The sequence below is a fragment of the Centrocercus urophasianus genome, unplaced genomic scaffold (genome assembly GCF_019232065.1).
Source record: "Centrocercus urophasianus isolate 14NV4802_14NV808 unplaced genomic scaffold, USGS_Curo_1.0 seq_38, whole genome shotgun sequence".
Lineage (NCBI taxonomy): Eukaryota > Metazoa > Chordata > Aves > Galliformes > Phasianidae > Centrocercus > Centrocercus urophasianus.
Genome location: NW_024884955.1, coordinates 4,437,788 through 4,461,567, shown reverse-complemented (window position 1 = coordinate 4,461,567; position 23,780 = coordinate 4,437,788). Strand labels below are relative to the sequence as shown.

Here is a 23,780-nt window from a genome sequence, read left to right as displayed (position 1 = left end):
AGCTCATTTACAATAGCAATTCAAGAACATATTTTATCCTCCAAGACTGGATGTTCATAGTGCTAACATTGATCCAGAATTCTTCTGAAGCCTTTATTTTTTTCTTTTTGCTAAGGAAATTGTCTATTTAGAGTAGAACTCCTTTTGTATTATAAACCTTTACAGAAAACCACGAAGGGGATAATGGCTTGGGGTTGTTATTGAAGTATACTGTTGGCATGGCTGCCTGGGGAAACCAAGAGTCTTACCTGTCTAGACCTTGTACTACACCTGACTTAACTTCTATGTTAGTAGAGCTTCATTCATAGATTGACTACAACTTTGCTATTGTTTTTTATTAATGTATTTTAAAATATCCTACAAATAATCATGAATGTGCCAAGATTTGGGCTGCATTTTAAAAAAAATTTAAAAGCATGTATTTAAGTTATATCTGTATTGTTCCTGACTATGGTACAACTAAGCATATGAACTCAAATGTGTCTGGTTAGTGCATTGTAGTTAAACGTACTTGGTGTCTGTGCACTATTGAAACTGTTTACATAACAAACATATACATACAGCAGTAAAACGTAGTTACTAAAACTAAAACTCTCATCAGTTTGTCAAGACATACAACCTAGGGACACAAGAGAGAATAATTTTGGAATTGTAGCCTTCTAAACTATATCTCTTAAATGTGCAATTTATCATTTAGAAGGGCTTTCCATCACAAGGCTGTTTTGCCACAGAGGTAATGATCTTGTGTATTCTGAAAGGATACAAATGAATTGCTCCGTAGTTGTTGTGGAAATAGCTCTTTACTTAGCATGAAAGCAGGCACAATGAAGGCTAGATTGTAATGAATCCTATCTATCTAATATCAATCTATCTTCATGACAACAGATGCAAACTTTGCAATACTTCAGCTGGCATATAATGAATATGTTATATCGCTATGCTAACAACCTTCCTCTGCGTTTTTGTGGTTTGCAAAATGCTATTGAGGACATGGAAGCTGCTTGTTCCTTTATTTCTAACAAGGAATGTGTATAAAACTGGATATGACTGAAAACCTGTGTGATAATTAGCTCCACTTAGATTTGAATGAAGCTAGAATAGTTTTTGAAAGCAGTTTTCCATTTTTAAGTGGGTGATAATTAATCACGTAGCTCAAAACATTAGCCAAATCAAGCTTTTAATTTTATCACAAATGGCACAATATTAACTATTTTGGAATTTAGAAATTATGGCCCATGTGTTCTTCACTCCAAATTCTGATGGCTGCTTTAAAAATGAGCAATCCATTTACTGTTAATGCAACAGGGCCAGCTTTATCCATCACATAATATCCAACAGCAGCCTGTTGGATTTATGTCAAATCCTAATTTTAAATTATGGCTTTTTTTTCTTTGAAAAACAGTTTCATGTTGCATTCTCTTTCCTGGAGACGGCTATATAGTTTTGGAGTATCATACAATGTCACAAAAGCCTTGACAGCCAATGTCTGATCCTGTTCCAGAGATTTATGCCTGCCAACCTAATAAAGAACATGGACAATTATTTTTCTTTTAATCCCACTGGATTTCCCCAAGGAGCAAGAAAAAGGATTACTTCATTGCCTGGCATGCCAGGGTCTTGTAATCCACTTCTGCTGCTATTTCTGTTCTGGTGTTCAAATGGAGTGGGAGAGCAAGTCTTGAAAGCTGTGCAGCAGAGCTGCACGGCATGTATGTGTCAATGCATAAAAAACACATTCTAACATTCAGCCAGGCCTAGTAATTTTTTTTTTTTTTTTTTTTCAGTGTAAAGAAAAATCTAGTGGAATAAAGTTTTCATTATATCTCGTTAATTGAATGCATGCTTTTCCTGCATTCTAATCTCTAGGTTTGAAATATGTCATTACAACGGCAAGTTTATGTGTGCTGCGTATACCGTTTTAGGTATACCTATATGAACCCAACAGCTCACAAAACAAAACTAATATTAGGTATGATTCAGTTACAAAGGAGAAGTTTTAGAAGTTTTCCAGACAAAAAATAAGTTCTGCATTAGTGAAAGGTTGCTTAATGGTCTTTTTATTTTGAGCTGTTGAGCAAAACCTTCACTATTTTTCTGATGCACCATTGTAAGCATTTTGCTTGAAGTCTGAAAGTGAAGCTTGAAATATCAGTTCTGGAGAAGGCTGTTAAAATTTCACTTACTTTGATCTCTGATAAGTAAGATCAGAGGACTTGCTGTATGTGTGAGCACAATCTATTGTGGTTACAAACACAGCTCGCCTACAAGCCCAATCAATTAGAGTAGATTCAGATGATCCATTCCTTCTTTGGACAATTGATGAAAGGGAAATCCAGGAAAAGAGAAACAGTAATGATATAAAATAACCAGTTTTCTCACCAGTTGTTCTTGATTTTGGAGAAAATTAGGTCTGCAGCCATTACAGGGTGACTCAGATTAATATACCATTATACTGCATTGCAGTCTTTGAATTGCTTTAATATCTTTCACTTTGCAATTTTAGCATACTGTGAAATACTGACTGATGACATTTCAGTAGTACTGGGTGAGGTAGATAAGCATTATCCTTATGTTACAGGTGGACAAACTGAAGCATAGAGGGAAGAAACACTGTGTTTATATGGCATGCCACTGACAGAGGTAAGTGCAAAACTCAGAAGCACTAACCAATGATTTCAAAATAAGAGTGTATTGGTGAAGGCTGCAGGTGGGAGCCTTCACAGGATTGTAGTGATTCTACCTGGGCTCCTAACAACACAGAAAAGGATGCTGTGAGAACGAGCCCCTGTGAGGGTGCTGCTTATGGGCATGCATGCTGTGTAAGTCTTGCTGCTGCTGCCTTAGATCAAGGAGAGCAGTGGCTTACTTAAACTGGTGGCTGTAGTTACGAGTTTATGGAATAGAAGCTCTGTTTTTTTGGAAAAAAATGCTGAAAAGGAGGTTGTAGATACCAAGGTCTATCATAACTTGCCCCTATGAATGGAAATAAAGGTAAGATATGAGTGCTACCATGCTGTTTTCTTTTTTTTTTAATGCCATGCTAAAGCCCTCTTTGAGCTGTTAAAAGCATCCAAAAATGAGATATGATTATTGGAATTTGAGAAACAGGAATAATAAAACATTTATTTATGGACTGTGGAAATTTTTCTGCTTGCTTAAAAATTGAGGATCATCAAAAGCCCTAGGAGCTCTGTTGCTATTAGGAGATGAGGTTTGATTAGAAGCTGTAAGGTCTGTGTGATCATGATCAACTATGCCTGGTACTTTAGCTGCCACGTGGAAGAATTTTTTACTTGAGGCTTTTTTCACACTATGCTATAGAAAAGCAATGACCTAATCTGTTTGACAGATAATAGCTGGAAATATGGTTTGCATTTGTTAGTGTAGCCCTGTTAAGTTGAATGAAGGTACTTCAGTATATATATGTTAACTATCTTGCCCAATAATAATAAAGTAGCAAGGTAGTACAGAAATGAAAGAACCTCAACACGTTAAGTGTAACTAGTTGTGCGTCTGTTAATGACAAACAGCAGGGAGAATGCACCTCCGCTGTACGTACCCTGCATGTACCAAAGAGTTCATTCAAATGGATGTGTTTCGTCACTCTCAGCTTAATTCTTCACTCTAAAGTATTAAAAAGAGTTTTTTATTAGGTCCTGTTTCTCATTTCAAATTCAGTCTCATTTCAAATTTATTGTAGTTGTAGCATGCCCTAGAATCAGCTAATAAGGAGCAGTTACAGACAGATGTGAAACTGTATGTACCTCATAGGAATTGCATAGAAAACACTGCTGTCAGGAGACACCTTTTCATTTAGATTTATTTCAGAAATTCAACATTCTCTTTCCAAGACTGTTATTTTTTTAAAGCCAGTGTTGTTTTTCCAAATAAACCCTAGCTCTCAACATTCACAAGATGTTGTAAAGTCAAATAATGAGACACCCAAAATAGGCTTAAAACTATTAGTGATCTGCCACCTGGTGGTCTGACCTGTTTGAGCTGATGTACATTTTATTAACAGCAATGTAATTCCTTTGAAGTCAATGCCATTAATATGCTCCTCGTTAAAAAACAGCATGAGAATTGCATAACACTCAGTCTAAAGCTATGGTCATGTGTTATTCCAGAGTTATATCTTATCCAGGACTGGAGTCATTTTAACTAGAATGAAGGAGATCGTTATGATTGAATGACTATTTTAATTAAATATTTAGGGTGCATTTCATGTATACCAGAGGCAAAAATAAAATGCTAGGTTAGGTGTTAGAACTGTGGTAGAACAGATGCACAGTCTTGATGCCTTCCTGAATTTGCATCTTTTAGGCAATCAAAAGAAGGTAACCTGTGATATTTCCTTGTTTATGTCATAAGATTCAAATACAGTAATAACAGCAGCATTTGGCACTCATGCTGACCATTGCATTCTTTTTTCAAAAAGTGCCTTACAAATGCAGACAAATTAATCTTCCTAATGCCTGTTAAGTATGCAAGTGCTGCCATGAGTTAAGTTAGGAGAAAGCCTTCTGGCCCACAGTAAATAAAAATGTCACTAAAACTAAAAATATACAGTCTAGTAGCTGGGTACTGTAACTTGGAAATCAAAAAGCACCATATTTTCATTTCATTTTCTGCTCCAAATTAATGCTCTCCAGGATTTTAGTACAAAAGATTTTCTCCGTTTGTATAATTGTGAATCAGTGATGTCCACTTGCAATTGTGAAACCCAGAAAGGTAGTACAAATGAAAAATAACAAGTAAAGGCTAATTCTTAATGTTTGGGTTTTTCACACAGAGAAGCAAACCCCAAGGTTGAAGGGTTAGGGAAGGAAGATAGGAAAATAGCAGTTAAATCCATGAGATGACTTCTAACTAAATAAGTTATTAAAATGGATAACCAAATACACTTTTTGAGCAGAAAAATGTAGAAAATGGTGTCATAATATCGCTTGTAATAATTTACTTAGTTATACTACCAACTTGCAACAAAACTGGAAGATATTTGGTGATGCATGTATTGAGCTAGGTGATCTTAGAGGTCTTTTCCAACTATAATGATTCTGTTATTTCATTGGTGCTGGAATGCCATTTACCCTGGAAAGCAGTCTTATCCTGGCTGACTGTCTCTTAAAATCATAGAGTCATAGAATTGCTTAGGTTGGAAGGGACCTCAAGGATCATCAAGCTCCAACTCCCCTGCCACAGGCAGGGCCACCAACTACCAGTCTGAAACTAGACAAGGCTGCCCAGAGCCCCATCCAATCTGAACACCTCCAGGGACAGGGCATCCACAACCTCTTTGGGCAGCCTGTTCCAGCTCCTCACCACTCTCTCTGTGGAGAGCTTCTCCCTGATGCTGCACCTTCAGCAAAGATGTTTTTTCGTTCTCCACACTGATGCTTTGTCTTCTTCAAGAAAAGAAGTCTAATATGTAAACACATAAAAATTAGTACACCCTCTCCTTGTAACTTCCTTTAGAATTTGGACTTGGACACATATTTCTCATAATTTCACAATCAGGCAGCAGTTAAAATCTGATGAAGCTGCCTCAAGTTTCTTGCCCTGGCCTGTGGGAGTTCCACCAGCTTGAAGAAATAGCAAATGAGAGATGGAGGAATGGTAAGAGTCAATTGCACTAATTTTATCTGTCAACAAAGCAGAAAGAGGAAGAGACGCAAATGGAACATCCTGCACTCTGACACCAATTGTCAGAATGACTTCTTGACTTCTCCTGTAGGGGATTGCAAATGTTGTTGCCTGGACACCATGCTATCTTAGACTGAAGGAGCTCTCATCAGTTTCTAAATCAGTGCTTTACAGCCAAATGTAAGTATAGGGATCTATCTTTCTTGACAATCTCTTTTATAATTCAATTTTGTTTCTCTGGTAGAGATATCTATTTGGCATTTTTCAACAAATCATTTTTACAAATGTAGATAAAAAAGACTAAGCAATTATTTTAGCACAATCATGTAGTCTCAATAAATCACTCAAACTGTCTCTAAAGAGTTTTCTCAGTTTTCTCTTTTACTGATATCTCATTCTTTATATGCCAGGAAATTATTTTACTGATTTTTAAACAGTGTGCATTTATCTTTTTTCTACCCTAGCCTTTCCTATCATGGATGTGTCTTCATCTTCATTTTGTTGTCTAATGCTTGGATATTTTATTCTTCCCCAGATCTTTGATTACCTCATGTAATCTTTGCAAATTGTAATTCATAAATGTTGACCCTTTCTGTATTTGTTGTTGATTGTGAAATAGAAGCCCAGTGCACTCATTAACTTTCCTTCATTTTCTGCTTTTTCTGCTTTGCTTCATTTCATTATTTCCCACATCATTGTAAAACTGACTTTTTGGGGGAAAATGGCTTCATGACTCTGGCAGTACTTTTCTACAGCCCTGACTTTCCTCTGAATATTAACATGCAAAATGACGTCTCCAATTAAGGGTCTCAGATACATTTCACTGAGATGTGACCAAGTAATTTTGCTTGGTGAGTTGTTCCTTTGATTTAATGATTCTCATTTACACTAGCTCCACTTTTACAGGGATTGGCAATAAATGAGATTGTGTTAACATTTAATCTGTTGTTGTAATTAGCTGCTGATAAATATAAGCATTTGTCCCTGGAATTCTTTGCTTGCATTGTGACAGTCAAAATCTTCCCGTTTGAAGCAGTTTGCTGTTCAGCTTCATGAGATTTTTAGTTAATCATCTCAGCATGGAGATTCTTCTTCTGTAGTGTGTACAAGATAAATCCTATGGTCCATTTGGACTCTTGGCATCCTGAAATGTAAAACTATTCACACCAGTTCTGTTATTATTTATGAAATTCAATATCAGCAGTATTCTGGATTTCTGCAATGTTTTAGTACTCTGATTATAACTCAATATTACTTATTTTCAGTCTAGACTCCTAACTAACCTCTAACTAACCTAACTAACTAACTCCTAATGTTATTTCCTCCTAACTTTTGCTCACTACTATGAAAATTGAGCAGAAAGGTCTCTGTATAATGGCTACATTTTGTATTCTGGTAGATATTTACTTACAATGACTAAATTGAAAAAAATATATGTATGACAATAACCATGAAACCATAAAGAATCATTCTTTTATGCACATATTTTAGAAATTCCAAATACGTTTTCTTAAGATGTTTTCCACGGTAAGTTTTACAATGAAATAAAATTAATTTGCATTTAAAATGCATCTTGAAGAACAATCGATAAAAGTAAAATTCCAGCTGTGCAGCAACTGACATAATTTTCCCAGTGAAGCTAATACTTTATAGTGGCATTAACATAGAGCTCTATTCTTGTTGGCCAGGGACTGCAGTTTGTGCTTTTTATTTTTTTTTTTATTTTTTTTAAGGCCAGGTAAAATCCTTTGTTAACATCAAAAATCTTAACTCAGATTCAGGCTACACATATGCCTGCTATTTTTTTTCAGGATTCAGAAACACAAAATAAAAAAAAGTCGTATATTCAGGAATGGCAAAACACTGATTTACTGCAACGTGCTGTACATTGATACAGAACCATGAAAAAGACCTTCACCCTTTCACCCTTTTTTTTAATTAGATGTTATTGAAAGGGTATTAATCACAATACCCTCCTTAGAAGAACAGAATCAAATACAGCCTTGTCCACAATGTTCCTGAGTTGCTGGCATTTGAACGACTGTGTTGTGTGCATTCATTTCTTATTTTTTCATATCACTGCTGCCAGACTCATGAAAGTTAGAAACTCAGTCCAAAGAAGCCTAGCAAATGTTATATTTTATCTCTTCCACTTAAAAGAACACCTGTAATCCTATTCTGAGGGATAAGCCATTTGGTTAGAATTAAAAAAAATCTACTTTGCCTTTGGATGTGTATTTAATATCTGGTAAAACAGGCTGGAACTGATCCTTTTTTAAGTAAGGTATAAAGACAGGAAGATAACTTCTGAATCAGGAGAACATAGGGAACAGTTCATGGTTGAATTGGTTTCTTTTGCATAATTATTTTTTGTATAAAATCTATGAGTTCTGTTTAGCTAGTGGGTAACAATTCAACAGCTAATTAAATAGAGTATAACAAAGAATAAAGCTGAGCATGTATTAATATGCCCTTATTTTGTTTAAATGTTTTGTGAATTGTAAGTAATGGAAGTTATTTACATAATTTAATCTTTTTGGACAAAAAAATAACCCTTTCTTATTCTGACTTTGGAGCAAGTACCTGAAAATTCCACTGTAAGTTCAAATCCAATTCATCCCATTCTGTAAAACTCAGTGAAATTATATTCTTCATAGCTGGTTAAATTTCTCCCACTGTTTTAGCAGAGAAAGTTAATGAGCTCCAATACTATCTCATTTGTACATCAAGTGCTGGAATCACTGATGTTTTCTTTCCAATAATTCTGTTATCTGAAAGTTGTACACTGGTCTTTCTTCAGGGTTTTCAATGTACTTAGTTTTATCAGTCTTGATTATAAGCATAATGTTGTTAAGCATACATCGTGTGCTGCAAGCATTCGCAAAGATGTTCGATGTGTTGTCTATGGACGTGTGATGGCACTTGACAGAAAGCAGGTGAAAGAAAATGTGGAATTTCATGTGAAATGTTCAATGCTCGTATCTCCTTTTTTGTGACATCAAGAATTCTGACTGGCTTTGGTTCCTCCTCGAAATTCAGGATGTTCTGTTCAAAGGAAGACAATCCGGGGATAACATCTCACAAGCAAGCTGATAGGGTTTAGGGAGTTGTGGTGCTACATTGTCCTCAGCTGATACAAACGCATGACTGTCAGGGACCCACTGAGTTCAGTGTCCTCTTGTTGTATGCAATCCTATCATAAAACCTTGTTCATTTTGCAAGAGACTTCAGCACACACTTAAATTTAAGGCTCTTGAATCAAACTGTATTTAAGGATATTTGTAAGAATGGGATTTTCAAAAACAGCCAAGGCTAATCTAATTCTGGAAACCTATGGGAATTGCATCACCAATTTTAGTGCAAACTTCAAGGAGTCAGTCCTATTTGTACAGTTTCTCAGTAAAAGGAATTTGAGCATACAGTTGCATTGCTGAAATGGATTTATTTTGTCATGATTATTGCCACTATTTATAATGCTGTATGATGTCAGCTGAGAGGAGGCCCTGATGCAGATGACCCATGCAGTCTGTATGTTTCTGATCAGTAGTTTGATTTTTAGGAATATTTTACTGTCTCAGAATCATTCTGAAGAAATTATGTAAGTGTAAATGAGTCATGAAGACATTGCTGTGCCAATATCAAGTTGCCGATGTATTTGGACAACGAAGAGTAAAATTTGCAAATCCTATGTTTAACCATATGCATTACCACAGTGATGACAACTAAGTGTTCTTGTACTGGGTCACGCTGCTTTTTCAAATATTTATTTGCTTCAAGTATTGAGGGTCATATATTGGAATTCTGGGAAATATGTTTCTCATTCTGTGCTCCTTACATCCATACGTAGCAACAATATGGTAAACAGACCTTTAAGAAATAGTATAAGAAACAATGATCTTAAACTATACTGTAGTTTAAACACAGTAAAAAATTCTATATCTAAATCATCTGTGCAATGAAGTAAAAGGTCAGATGTTAAGGGCTGTTGTTCTGTGATGTTTGGGATTCTCCTGCATTGTAAATAACACATGAGGAAATGGAGAGGATGCATTTCTATAATCTAGAAATCTGAAAATTCAGTGTTGTTTCAAAAGCATTATTGTTTTTTCACTTCAGAATAGCCTGAGGAAGACAGACTGGGGAGAATGATAGACCATTAAAATTTATGGACAGCCTATTTGAGGTAAATTACCTTGTGGAGTTCACCTACCCAGGGCAATGAACAAGAAGGTGTACTAACTGTTATCTGAGGGAGAAGGGGGAAATACAGAAAGTTTGTAATGGGTGGGCAGGAGGGGGTCAGCCAAGAAAGTTTCTTTGAGATGAAAGCACCAGTTGTAGTGTTCCAGCATCAGATGATTCTGAACCAGAAGCTTGGTGAAATTGATATGTTCCCCTGAGACTCAGCTTTGACCAGTGCCATAATGATGCTGACCTCTGCTGTAAAGAAATTTGAGATCTACTGATGAAAAGTTCTTGTATTGTTAAGAAGTCTGAGAAAGAACCCTAAGACAGATTATACAAGAGCTTTTTTTACATGAAGGAAAGATTTAAGCCCCTGCTTTTTAGTTTGCTGTATGTGTCAAAATGTTGCATGTTTCATTTTGAGTCTCTGTCACTTTGTGTGTCTCATTTGAGCCTTGGCAAGAAAATGCAGCATCGATAAGTAGTAGCACAGACCATTAGCAAGTTACTAAATGAGACTGCTGAAAGAGGTGTAGTTCCTTACAGAATGCTGGGTCTGACAACACAGGAAACAGGAGTCTTACTTGAGGAGAGAAGGCTGGCAGCTGGAAATTTCTGATGCACTGACTCCAAAACTGTCTCAAGTGGACAAAGGATGTCTAAGGAAGGTAGAAAAGTTTTATAGTCTTCCATCACTTACCAGTAAAAGTAGCAAGTTTATCTTCATTAGAATGAGTAATTTTTGAGATTGTTCATATGAGTCAGTCTAGCTTGATTGATTTCAGCATTTTACTCCCAATAATCTAGCTCTAAAGTAGTCTGATTTCTGCTTTTCTTATAGCATAACCATGCAAACAGCTTCAGTAGTTTCTCCTGGCATGCCCTGGTGTTGCTTGTACTCCAGAGGTCACTACAATCCTCACCTATTCCAATCTTGCAGTGCAATTCTACCTCCATGTACACTGGTAAGAGCTCAAAGGGTCATTCTGGTCTGCTCTCTTCAGTTCAGCTGTAACTGGCACCATCCCCTGACTCAATTTCTGAGAACCCTGTCTGCTTTTGATCTGCCCAGTTTAGTGAAATTTGAGTGGTAATTAACATAAATGTCCACAATTTCCAGGATACTCTCATTTTTCACCTATGTAAATTTACCTACTGTTATGCAATTACACCGATCATGTGCATGAAGACATATTTTTAGGTCTGAATTTTTCTGGCTAAATGCTCTGATTTTCAGAACTGTATACATGCTCTGCTTGTGGAAAGTATGTATGCTAATGAATATCAATATTTCATGGAGATACCATGGATATATGTACCACTGGGCTAATTTCACATACTGACACTCATTTTAAAAAATACACAGTTCTGGTAAAGTGAAACAAGAATATTTTTCCTAATCCTGATATTGCATTCAATCAATCTGTATCCTCTCTTTCTGGTACCTTTTATACTTAGTGCTACTTAATGTTTTTTATCTTCCCATTCTGTTCCAATGTGACTGATGGGAAGTGAAATCTCTGCTAGTTTTATTTACATCTCTACCTCTTACTGGATCTACATCCACCACACAATTATCACCAGCTGTTTCTGCAGCTCTCTATGCATCAAAACTGAGCATTAAGTTATTTCTCTGTAATAACTCTTCAGTACCTGACAGTCCAATTTAGGCTTTGTTTATACCATAATTTATCAAAGCTGGAAGATTCTTAAAGCTCTTGAAGAATTGCTTGGGGTTTATGTAGTTTCATGGCACACACCATGGGACACATCTTCCATTTTGTAGAGATTGGACTTTTTGCTAATGTGCAGAGAAAGCTGAGAATAAATTATGTCCAGGAGCTGGCTCACTCAACACTATATCACACAGCCTTCTGGAAAAAGAAAAAAAAAATGTTATTTCACTTGGTTTGTCCATCCTATAATCTAGGTGGGTCATTATGAGATGAAATGAAATGTGACAAATTTATTGGCAACTTTACTGCTTTCTAGAAACTGGACTGAGACCACCGACTCATTTACAGAAGACCTCTAGAGAGCTATCAAAAGAAAATGAGTTTTGGTCATTGCTGACCTGGGGCTAAGTTCTATTCATGTGCTGTAGCAGAACTGAAAAATCCCCTGTCCCATTTCCAACCATCCAGTGTGAATGATTGTTGATGTGTATTCTTTTTCCTACCTGCTCTAAGTTGAAAAAGTAACCACACTCATGTATCTGAGTATTGTCACAGGAAGGCTATAGCTTACTTTTATGTATTTCTTTTTTAAGTAAGTCCAATATTCCAAAAGTAATCAGACAAATGAGACTCTTAAATGGCTGATGATTGGATGAAAGCTTCACTGATTAAAGACCAAAACTGACAGAGTATCAATCACTGCTGGTTTTGATTAAGTACCTCACTAATCTCTGTCACAGTATAATGACTATCTTGGCAAACACAGCCTGATTGCTGCAGGCAAATCATTTACATTAATCAAATAAAGTAAGAAAGATAGTGATGTACTTCACTGTTCAAAAGAAGATGCTGAATGTCTCTTGCTGAAAAGCTAAATAGGCAACAAACCTTTAGAAACAAAACCCTGACTGAGCTTAACTGAATGCTCCCTATTTTGAGAGCTTCTATTAAGAGCACCAGCTTTTGCTCTCACTGACCCATATCCAGATTTTTCAGCTCTCCATAAGTAGTTCACCAACAAGTCAAATACAGAAGGTATTGAATTCCAAATGCAGTAAACTTTAGTAACTACAAATTAACAGGTACAAGACTTAAAAATAAGTAAATAAAAAATTCACTCTTCTGACCAGATCAAAACAGCAGCAACGCTGTATCCAAGATATCTTTATTATTGGATAATTTTGGGAGATTTGCTTGTCATCTAGGGACAGAAAACTAATAACTCCACTCTACCAAAGCTATTATATTTCAGTGAATTCTCTCAATTTCTGTGGTAGCATCTACCTATCACTTCCAGGTCTGGGAAAAAATGCTGAAGCACTGCTGGGACTTCTAAACACAAGCTTCTCTGCAGCAAAACCCTGTTGAGAAGGAAACATGCTTAGAAATAATTTACACCTAAGTCCCTGTGAGATTTCCAAAGCAGTCTTTTTTTCTGTTTGTTGGTCAGTGTGATAGCTGTTCTCTGGGCTGCGTCTTGGAGTGGAGCAGGGAAAGCAGCTGAGTATAATAGCTAGTGAGGCTGACTGACTTACGTTTGTCCTCATCAAACCTGAGATGCTGCTGTAGACCATTCAGTCTTCTGTGATGTGAGATCAGTCCTGATTTATAGTAAGGTCTCGAATCCCTATCTTCTACATGGCAGTGCCCAGCCCAGCAGGCTTTTGGGTGCACTGGGAGTGAGGGCATTTTTTTGAGGCTTTTCCGTCTGATAGAAATAACTGAACTATATGCTGTGAATGCAGAGTTGAAGAGATGCTTTTTAGCTTATTGGTAATGAGATTGATGTTTAAGAAGCTTAGCTATTAATTTAGTACACAGTGAAATGAACTGAAGTCTTCCATTTCTTGAGTAGGGCACCCTTAAAATTGGACTGTCCATCTTCAGGGCATAAGAGAGATAAGCTGTTGTGGCTTACTCTGAAAGGACAGAAATAAATGGGATGTGAGCACATAATTCATTCTGCTGTAGTGCCATTGAAATCAGTGATGTTACCTAGGAATGAATTTAGCCCAATGCTAATAAAACTATCAATAGAAGTGGGACAACAACATTTTTCTTCTTGGCTGTGACTGACTGAAATCTTTCTCCTGTCATATAACCAGTAATTGTAAGAAGCTATGTACACCAGTGGTGCAATAGAAATAAAAAATAACCTCTGTATGTAGGATATATGGTCAAAGACTCAGAAAACACAGCAACTTATTTGGTATAGCAATACATTTCTAGTCTTTAAATTAACAATATAAGAAAAGTGAACTCCATTTATCATGTAACTTACTACCTCATGTATAATATGTATCAGGCCTTTGTGTTACTCATTATACATCATAAACAAAGCAAAGCTGCTTTGTCAATGGTAATAAACCAAGGCGAAAAACAATTTCAGAGAAACTTAGATCTTAAATACAATACCTTGGTTTCCATCACTTTAGAAGCTTCACTGAATGAAATTGAGTGCCCAATATTCGAGCATTGCTGCTGTGCCTGTTAAATATATATTCACATCCATAGATGGGCAGTGTGTAATTATTCTGTGCAAATCAATATTCAATTTCTGTGCTCTGTTATGGTAAATGAATGTAGCTTTGTGTTTTCAAAAATTTCAAAATTGTTTTTAAAGGCAGAGAAATGTTGCAAAAGCAGGAAGCCAGAAAGGAAGCAGCCTAGCAGGCATTTTTTTGTTCCTTCTGCAGAAAAAAAGGACAGGTCTCCCCACTCCATCAGTGCTCATACCGTAATATAAATAAACTTCCTAGCAGTATGATTTTATAAAAGCTACTTCTTCAATGAAATTGGAGGAGACCAATTAGTGAAAATGAATGTTCAGAAAGTAGGTATGAGATGTTCAGAACTGTTCTTTTGGAGTATTTTGTTAGGTAATTATTTCTTACCTTATATTGCCCTTCTTGATGTATATGGTTCCTGTGAAGTAACATGATAGGAAGACCTGAAAATTAATAAATGTAGCCTAAAGGCTGTGCAACACATAGTACATTTTTGTTCTTGAAAAAAATGTTTACCCAGCCAGCCCTAGCAGGTGGAACAGATGGCAGGAGATAAGTCTGTGCAGTCACCAGAGAATGATGAGGACCCAGTGGTAGGAGAGTGAAGTCTCAGTAGTCACTGTTCATTTTGCTCAATTTCGACTTGTGTTTCTCAGTGTGCCAAGGAAGTAGAATGTTGTTGATGCTATTTTTTCTGCACTTGTCAAAATAATATGCCACAGGAGCAAGGAAATATCAGTGATTATATAGTCATGACTTGGCATATTGTTATACAACCAACTCTAACAGGAGCAGAAAGTACAGCTGACATCCATTTTTCTGACAGCCTTTCTATTTTCACGGAAAAGGATTCCATAAAAATAGGGAAAATACATTAAAAGAATGTTGATGTCAGAACTGAGATTTTAATGTCGTTTCTGTTACTGGAGCTTGCTGAAAGACTGAAAGAAAAATCCATTGGATGTGTTGATAGCCAAAAGAAAAGCAACACCAGAACTCACAAAACAGGACAGAAATGACTCAGTCCCCTAAAGCCAAAATAAGTGGATACTAATCACTTAAGTAGATAGTGCCATTTAGGAGGAAGTTTTTCACACAGAGGGTGGTGAGACACTGGAACAGGTTGCCCAAGGAGGTTGTGGATGCCCCATCCCTGGAGACATTCAAGGCCAGGTTGGATGTGGCCTTGTGATTAAGTGGCAATGTGATTAAGTCACTGCTCTGCTGTACCTCCTGTCTCTCTTCTCTGCCTCCCTGCTTAGGACCTCTTCTTTGTACTGGCTCAGTTTTTTTATTATCATGTATCAGGTTAAAGCAGTCAGAGTTTCATTTTTATAGATCTTAACAATTGTAGCAAAAATGTTTGTAATTATGAACGCAGAATAAAGAATTTTTAATGTGTATTAGCAGTTAAAGAAGTCAAATGCTTTGGGGATTTCTAAATGGAGACAAAAATTCAATTGAAATACTAAAGCTTACAAACTTTGGGGTTCCAGAAATGCCTGTATATTGCTGTGCTTGGCTGTGCAAATGAATGTCTAACTTCAGCTCTCTTTTTTTTTTTGGTGTTGTAGCCTTCATAGTGAAGATCGAAAAACTGGATCTAGATGTTGAGGTTATCAGAATTTGGTTATTTTGTTTTGGTCACTTCAAATTTCAGGACATGATAATGAAGTTCACAGACAGATCCAGCTGTGAGGATCTGAAATTGCTCTAGATGTGCAGGGCTTATTCATTTCGACCTGGGTTTTTGTTCCTTCTTCTGGACTGGTGGAAGTTATTGTAATGCATTATAGTTGCAGTGCTAAATTTTTTGAGGAGACAGTTCTGGAAAATTCTCTCTTAATTTATTTGTATAAATAAGCTTAGGTGTACATTAAATGTATGTTAAGTGTCTGTGGTGATGATCAGACTTGACATTTTTGTAAATTTCAAAGATAGACTTCAATGACTAGATTGAATCTCTACTAATTAGTAGAGTTATTATATGTATTCCTCAACAATTAGCAGATGTATGTTGTGCCAATGTCAAAAACTGGACAGAAGCCAGTCCAGGGCTCATTGTCTCATCAGAAATCCATGGTCGCTAATCAGCATTTGATAAAAATTAGACAGTTCCCTACTGGCACTTGGCTATTAAATTCCATTTATACTGTTGCCCCATATATACTATAAATTCTCTTTTATTAGAAAACTGTTCATAAAATCCTTTGAAAATAGAAGTTGCATTTGAGGATGACTGAACAAAACAGAATCTAATTAAGCCAGAAGACCCCAAACCACCAACATTTCTCACCGTGTAATAATGCTAAAGGAATGCTTCTGAAGATTTTCTGCCACAGCATTGCAAATAAATGTGTGGCATTAAATTAAAAGGGCTTAGCAAGCTGGGATGTGTGATAGTTATGGTCTAAAGGGCAAAGATTTACAGATGCCCATGAAGAGAGCTGAGATTTTAAGAAGTTTAATTGCATTTGTGGTGCACTGCTACGTTTGGAACAACTGTTTCACTCTACAGCTGTTTTGGAAGGATTTTTTTTCTGGCAGGAGAAGCTGCTAGCTAGATATCTCACAGAGAAACTGGAGGGACCACAGTCCCTTTACGTTGGACCTATAAGGTTATTTATTGTGAATGTATTGTATATCAGCTGATAAGAACACCTACTACTTCTTTTCTAGTTATAGCACAAGCAAGGGAAGTATGAACGTTCTATCTTGTTTTTCATGCTCATAAGGATAAGAAATATCTGTTAAAAACAAAAGTTATTCATGTGCGTAGAGTGATTAGATGAGGGGCAACCAAACTGTGCCACTGTGTCATTCTGTGAGTGTTTAAATGTAGCCAGAGTTGTCTCTAATATTGGAAATAATCTTTGAAGATCATGTGTAAGGAAGCATATTTCTTTGGTGTTTAAAATAATGGTAATGGGGAATGTTACTGACTCCTATTTGGATTTATAATTGTACAAACAATGTTGATATCTTACAATCTTTTGCAGAACAAATAGATTTTGGCTAAAGCTAATAATCTTTAATTTATTATCTTCTTGTGCTTTATTATTCTCTTGTCTTCTTACCCTCCGATTCATCCTTGGCTCTCTTTTCCATTGTCTGACCCTCAGGAGACAGAGAACTGTTGAACAAATATCTCTCAATACAAACTAATTTGAGTGCAGATGAACATTTGGCAGCCACGCCACTGACAAGTAATTTTAATTTCACTGGGGGAAATATTTGTTTGTTCTTCATAAAGTCATTTGTTAATATGCTGATAAATCTTCCTGTTTGCACTTACTGTGTGATGTGTGTAATGGCAGATCTGTCCTGGGAAATTATAGACATCCGCTGCAGGCTGTAGAAAATGGATAGCTTGCTAAGTGTAAACATTACTAACTGCACCCTACACCCAGGTGCTGCATTCCACTTCTCTTTCCTGTGTTGACCTATACCATTGATCTTCTTCCTTCTTAACGGCAACCTTGAAACAACAGTCCCTGTGCTTGCATCCATCTTCAGGAAAGGTGTTCAGTACTGCTCAGTGGAAAAAGTAATTTGGGTACAGTTTGTACTCAAGCTGTACCTTAAGGATAAAAGGGTATTGAGAGGTATTGAGGGACAGGCTTGCCTTTTTTTTTTTTTTTTTTTTTTTTTCCCTTCTTCTTACTTTTAATTAGATATAAAATTCACATTTAAGTAACTTTATTTAGACAGGAAATTTAGCTTCTTGAAATAACGTAGCCTTTCACATAAATGCACTATAACTGTTCTATCATTCGGACATTTAGAAGGATATGGGATCTGTAAATTTAGAAGGCAATTGTGCAGTTGCAGTATGTGAGAAATGATAATTAGCATTTAACCATGTTTATGCAATTAGATGAACCACTAAAGATCTTACATGTATTTGACTTACCATGGCTTAATGAGCTACCGCATACCGATTGAATAATAGTAAAATTGCGTGTGTTCTTTTAGCCTGCTCCAAATGCCTACTCAAGAATTAAGCATCTTTTACCAAGCCTTACTCTGATTTACATCACAATTGCAATTTGCTAAGAGTATGTATTTGAAAACTCAATGTAGAATTACTTGATGCATAATGAATACTTAAATCATGGCAAAATTAATCCTAAAATGGCACAATTCTGTCTTGTGTAGTGTGCTGCATACAACCTGTTCATTTATTAGCTGTGCAGCTGCTTTTCATAGTGAAATGAAGGAGTTTTTTAGTATTATTTGCTGCTCTTGACAACAGCCACGTTCATAAACCATGAGTATATTTCTTAATCTGCAATCAAAGAGTGTGGAACAAGTCAGGCTGGGGAAAGGAACCACACAGGGAAAGCTGAGGGTGATCAGATCTTATGGTAAGGAGAACAAAGGGCCATCTGCACAACAGAGTGCAGGCGCCCGAATTGCCACCAGGGAGCTGCTGCACTTGCTATGAGAAGTCCTGCTCAGCAGTCTTTCTAAACAAGGCTGCTTAGCCTGCTTGGAGAGCTACGCTAATACGATTATGTGACTTCTGCTGTGCAGGATTTAGAGCTCAAAGGTACCTAAAATCTTTACACAGGATTAAATCAAACAGCATAGAAATACTGTTAAGGAATTGCTTGGCTGTATCTAAGGACATGAAAAGCAGGTCAGTGTCCCTGAGAGCTTAGGAGAGCTCAGAGCAAGGCAATGAAACAGCAGCAGAGGATTGTATGCAGTGTAGGCATTCTGCTGTTTGGAACACATCCAGTGAAATAAATATGAATGTTGACATTGAATTTGATAGCAAACACTACCAAGCAAAGGCTCCCTTTCTCTATGTGTTATGTTATAAACTATTAACATTATTTTTGTTACTGGAACATGATAACAGCTTACTTGCTTTCAGAGTCTTCAGTGCTGTCCTTTTTTGTAGGTTTGCTTCCACTTGGACTTGAGATTTCTGTGCCAAAGTACCTTCTGCCTTTCATTTATCAACTTGTACCATTTCACAAAAATGATTAATTGTTCTGTCCTACACAAAAACCATAATCTGTAATGATAGTGTCAGAAATCAGAGTGGCAGTCTAGGAAAAGTAGGCCACACTGAAGGAATTTTTCTATTCATTGTTTACAGTGAAATATGTGGTGGGACATAGAAGTGGATCATCATGTCCTTGTGCATAATAAATGATAATTGACATATATAATGATGAACTGCCAGGCCTGGAAATAAGCCTGTGACTTCTACATAATCAGACAAAGACTGTGATAGCAGTCTTTTCATATGCTGCTGAGAGTTTATTTCTCCTTCTGTAGGGACAGAAACCACTCAGTTTCAAGAGAATCTTTGAAAATCAGAAGTGACTTGTATCATTAGGAACAGCAGAATTGTGCTGAATAGCTGAATTCCCTGCCATTCTGTGCAGAAATAATGTTCTCCATGAGTAATGACCAATATTCTGGTAAAGACAAGTAATTACTCGTATTCTGTGCAAATGCAATAATTGTGTCCCTGTTTGAGATTTCCTCTCCACTCATGTGTAGCTAACAGATTAACACAGGATGTAATAGGATTAATTCTCCTTTCCAATGGAACATGCATCCCTTGTGTTGCTATGTATGTAGGTCACCCCAAAAGTAGTGCCTCCTTTCTATTCCCAGGAAAAATTCAACAAGTACAAAGGGCACAATAGCACTATTTGATAAAGCAAATTCTCAACTATGAAACACATTTTCAGCATAGTCACCACCATTAATTATGCAATGAACAAGAGCCTGAATGCCATACTCATAAAAATCTGCATCAGCAGAGGTGACCCACTGTCACCTGCACCACCCACCGCCTTTTTGGTCATGGGTCTCCATAAATGTTCAGTAAGAATTGATGAATGTCAGTGGATGCAACTTCTTCCACAGGGAGGAATTACATGGCACACGTCTTTGCTTCATGTGCACTTCCATGTCAGACTGCCCCTCTGCTGTCACCTGTTGCACAGCAACAAAATGTGATGGAATATTGGTGGGAAGGTTCAACTTCTATTGCTGAATGATCAACATTTGCCTTCAGGGTCATGGACCAGAATAAAAAATAGGAGGCAGTACTTTCAAAGCAGTCTTTGTATATAGTTTTTTTTCCACATAAATGTGATCATTAATGATTAGATTGCATCATCATGGATCAACCCAAATTTAACACAGAACAGTAACTGCAAAGGCATTCGTTCAAGTGAAAAAAATTTGCAAAATGTGGATTAGGTCCATACTCTGACAAACACATAGAATATGGTAAGTGGCATAAACACATGGCTATTGATTTGGTGAGTGTGTAAGTATTCAGGCTATTCAGCACATCTTGTTTCATGTGCTCAGAGGCATTGTGGTGTTCTGCTTAAGGTCAAGATTGAGCATCTAAAGACAACAGACTGACACATGAAGGCTTTATTGATCTTTTACAGGAGGTAGGCTTTTCTTTTGCCCAGAAAAAAATTCACACACAGGCATTTTACACATGATCATATGATGATCATTTTAAGTATGATCATCCATCAAACCTATGATTGATGCCATTTGTTTTCTGCAAATAGTTCCTGTGGCAGATGTGATAAGATGCAGCCCTGTACTATCTCTGAGCTTTTTGTCTTTCTTTATAGTAATTCATTCTGTTCCCAATTCTGCTCACAGACTTGGATACTAATTTCTTTCTATTAAAATAAGGAGGATTGCTAATCACAATAATGAACATATATGTGTATGTCTCGACAGGATATTAATTCACATATGTGCAGGATGAAGCGAACGTAAGTCCAGGCCTTACACATGTTAATTCTACTTTGTGTCTGTGAAGGTTAATAAACACTGGCTTCTGCTCCCACTTCTGAGACTTGCAAGCAATTAAAATAGTGGCAGACATCACTTCACTACATAGGTAATGAGATCAAATTCAGTTGTAAGTCATTTGAGACTACACTGATGGATATGACTAGTCACATGCAAACTGCTGCTTCACAAATTTATGAAGCAGTTGTGCAATACCTACAGGGCAGACATATCCCATTCATTGACTCTTGTAAAAGGTCTCTAATCAGTTACAAAGCCTCAGCATCTTTTCTATCCTGAAATTAAAATAAGAATCCTCCAGGATTAGATGGCACACTGTTTTAAAATCCGCACTCTACCTAGAATTAAAAGTAGTGCTCTTAGCTGGCTTGCTGTCAACAGGATATAATCATGAATTATGTTTTCTAACTTAGCAGTTCTAATTTTTACATTTTTGAGTGATCTGGAAACTGGAAGAGTTTATTGTTTTTTTTTTTTCCTGTGGAGGTTTTTCTTTGTTAGTTTGTTGGGTTTTTTTCTTTAAATCTTGACAGATTTTAGAGACTCTCTGCAGGTAATGTAGTCCCTTTCTCTGCTCCCAGATGTTCCAAAACATACCAATAATGAACATAACTTATCGTACCTCTAAAAAAATATCCTTTCTTGTTTAATTCATAAACTGTTCAGATACTGCCTTTCTCACAGCTTGGGAGATGCTGATCACGTTTGCATTGCACCATTACAATGTCATCAAAAGAGACAGCAAATATTGCAGATCAATGCTGCCAAAATTGAAGTAATTGCTTTCTGAAAGTGACAGGCATGTTATTAAGTCCATATGGCATTATACATTGTTGGTGCAATAACTAATCGGAAATAGCAGCATTTCTAGGGCATGAATGTTTGGCAACATATACTTGACGAAGAGTCTTACTATTATAAATATATAATCACTTCTTGCCAGGAAACCAAGGAAACCTCTTCTTAGGGAGGAAATCACATCTTTCTAGCAACAGGAAGTATTTGTAATCTTGAGGTAAAAACGGTTCTTGCCATCTCTTTTCTTGTCAGTTAGGACTAAGAGTGGCCATCATAATCCAGAAATGTAAGCTAAATTATTCTTTTTATAAGAATTTTTGTTGTTGATTCTGAAGTGCGCACCGTGTATGATTACAAAATTGATTAACACAGCAAAATTACACTGTGTTAAACGTGAGCTTCAGGGAAACCGCTGAGACCTCCACTGCCCTGTGCTGGTGAGCTAGGACACAGCAAGTTGCATGCAGAATCGGAAAGTGTTGGAACAGTCTTTCTGATCTAGCTCTTAGAACCTGTGGAATTAATAAAAATAATGGCAGTGATCATTACTTGTTTCAGAAGGGTCTTTTACTGTTCTACATAGAGTGCTGCTTCTGAGAGAATTTTCTTAGTGCTGTAGTGATATAAATGCAGTGGGATTGCAATTACCCCAGTCACTACAGTAAGCCTGACCTCATAGTGACAGACAAACCAGGCACAGAAAGAGAAAGCTGGGTTAGCTGCTAGAGAGCAGACCAGCCTCAAATACGGGTGCACATCCTGCTATTCCGTAAGATATTTCTTGAAACAAAATTCCTTATGTCTCTCTGTTCTGATTGAAACAGCAGAAAGATGCCCTCCACCCCCCTCTCCTTTGTATCTGACATCCATCAAGGAAAAGTATCTTCTGCTTCCCAATCTAGATGGCTGAGTGAGAAAGAACGTGTGTGTCCGAGTCAGGTTGGCTAGCTGATCTGGCAGTCTTTGACTTGTAAAATAGAGCTAATGGTTTAGCCTAAGAGCTGCGAGGATCAGTTTAACTATTCTTTGTATGGAAGTGCTAATATGAGCTAGATGTTTTATATTGATGGTATCTCAGAACTTACTCACTTATCCTCTTCAGCTGTGTAAATTTGTTAGACTTGTGAAAAGAAGAGAGAAAAATATTTCTAGTAATATTCTTTACTTGAAGAATATTACTTGAAGTAATATTCTATACTTCAAATTGCTAAGTGGTCTAGCTATTTTTTCTCAGGGTTCTGAGGTATTTTATCATTCCCTCAAAGATACCACAGTGAAAACCCTCTGATGCTTTGTTTGGAAGTACCTCTGTTTCAGCTATAGTGTATCTAATCATGCTTTTGGTATGTATTCTTCTCAGCATCCTTTGAACTCAGGTATAGGCACTTAAAATGCCTACTGTTCTAATACTTCATAAAGGCAGGAAAATGGAGACAAAACATATTTCCTATATTAAAGAAAGTACAGAAGGACAAATTAATACATGCCATTGCTCTGTAATTTGACTGTGAGTAGATCAGAAATTTAAACTTGGTACGTAGCGTGCTCAGAAAGTAACATTAATGAGAGCAAACAGTTTCCTTTCTTATTGCAGCTGCCTGCAAAGGATTATATTTTACTCATCTTTGTATATTTAGAGCAACAAAATTTTCCTTTATCTGGATTGGCGTATCGCAACAACTTCCCCTTTGAATCCAACATCGTGATGTGTTGCTCTGAACTGGAAGAGTGAATAGCAGTTCCTCTGTTCTTGGTAGCTCAGAGTGGGGATGGAAAGCTGTTATAAGTCTGCTGTGCTAGGACTTTTAGTCCAATGTGTAATGAGTAACACTGCTGTTCCACTTGAGCAGGCTGTCGAGTTAAATATGTTTCTGGAATGATGCTTCTGGCATAGCCTGCGTAATGCATATGCATTACGTGTATTCAAGTAAAATAAAAATGAAATAAAATGTGCAGTGAGTGTGTGAGCTGGAAAACCTTATGCCATTTTTATGATCAAAGTTGATGAGCTTGGGTGTAAAGCTGTATTTCCCTAGAGCAGGAAGAGAGGCCTCTGGTGTTTAAAGCAGCACTAGTACAGCCAGGGTACCAGAGACATAAAACAGATAAAGTAAAACCGCATCTCTATGCCCCTGGTAATAAAAAGCAGAGTGACAGA

The 23,780-nt window shown here is 36.8% G+C and overlaps 1 long non-coding RNA gene across 1 annotated transcript in view; it reads left to right on the top strand.

Annotated features, from left to right (window-relative positions):
• The window catches only part of LOC122167617, a 129,517-nt gene that overhangs the window by 92,328 nt on the left and 13,409 nt on the right, over positions 1–23,780 (top strand). The window contains exon 2 of the long non-coding RNA XR_006171060.1: positions 2,579–2,640. This is a non-coding gene — a long non-coding RNA (uncharacterized LOC122167617). The remainder of the gene's footprint in view (positions 1–2,578; positions 2,641–23,780) is intronic.